Here is a 1609-nt window from a genome sequence, read left to right as displayed (position 1 = left end):
TTGGAAGTGCTTAGTTTATAACTTTTCAGTAATACTAGCAGGTATATAATTTATTCTATCGTATTGTATTTCAAGTCCTGCATTTGCTCGCAATTTATATTTTTGTTATGTTTCTTTTGCTAATCTCTTTTACTTATTCATTCAATACTTAATTTAATTGTACTGGATTTTCATTATACTTAACTTAACTTAGCTGCCTGAATTGAATAATACTTTAATTGACTGCCCAAGTAACCTATACTAGACGACTGGACTGGATAACGGGTCGTTGGCACTGGACACCGCGGTGCCTCGGGCCGTCATACCATGGGACGCAGAACGTCAACCACGTATGCAGTCAGTATGGCTAAAAAGCCATGATATCACATAATTGGCATAAAAGCCATGAATACGGGCATAAAAGCCATGAATACGGGCATAAAGCCATGAATACAGGCATAAAGCCTTTCGCAGTACTGCTAAAACAATTCCCTATTGGCATGCCAAACTATCCAAACCAATCTTGTTAGGTATACTAGGGCATTTAATATTTTAAAATATTAATATATTGTGCTTTATGACTTCATTATTTCATGATAAATTTCAATCATAATTCATACATTCATTTGATCATTTATATGATCACAATTCACATCAATTATCCTTTTATACCATTGTATTCAAAATACTTCTCCTCTTTACAATAATGAGAACTAATGTCTCATTCATACATTAATACGGTTTATTTGTCCATTCATTATGTTATTCATATTGATCACAATTCTAAACAATGGTTCACATGTACCATTGTATTCAAAACATTTTTCCTTTCTCATTTATACATTCAAGAATCTACTTATGTAATTACAAATTTTATATTTCAAGTTGAGTTTCTAATATTTTATGAATTCCATTTGTGATGAGCATATGTGCTCTAACTATCTATTCACATCAATTAGGTGACTTATTTTTCATGTTTCAAGTAATCCATGAATATTTCATGGATTTCAAATTTATGGCCTAAATTCTTTTTAACAATTTTGACTAGGATGCATAGTCCATATTTGTCATACAATTCTAAGCATTTAAGCTTAGAATTGGTTCTAGGTCTTCATCTTAATTCACTAATCATTTTGATTACTATTCACCATACTAGTCAACCAAAATGTTGACCTTTTTATACTTAATGGATATATTAATTCTAATTACACCAAGATCCCGCATTTTGAGTTTTACATTTACTAGTATTAATTGCCAATTGCAATTTAAAGTCCCCTAGATGCATTTCTAATTTCAAATTTTGAATTTCAAGTTTTGGTGTCACTATTCACCTCATTGATCAACAAAAATATTGACTTTTGCATAGACAATAGGTACATTGGTTTTAACACTCCCGATGTACCACATTTTGCATTTAAAACTTGTTGGAATCAATTACCAAATCCATTTCCAAGCTTATTTCAAGTTTTCATGTCACTATTCACTTCATTAGTCAACTAAAATATTGACTTTTGCATAGAAAATATGTACATTGACTTTGGCACTTCAAACATACCACATTTTTCATTTAAAACTTGTTGGCATTAAGCATTAATACCATTTCTAAGCTTAAACCAAGAGAAGCAAAATT

Source organism: Hevea brasiliensis, chromosome 9, assembly GCF_030052815.1.
Source record: "Hevea brasiliensis isolate MT/VB/25A 57/8 chromosome 9, ASM3005281v1, whole genome shotgun sequence".
Lineage (NCBI taxonomy): Eukaryota > Viridiplantae > Streptophyta > Magnoliopsida > Malpighiales > Euphorbiaceae > Hevea > Hevea brasiliensis.
Note: the sequence above shows the minus strand (reverse complement) of the source record.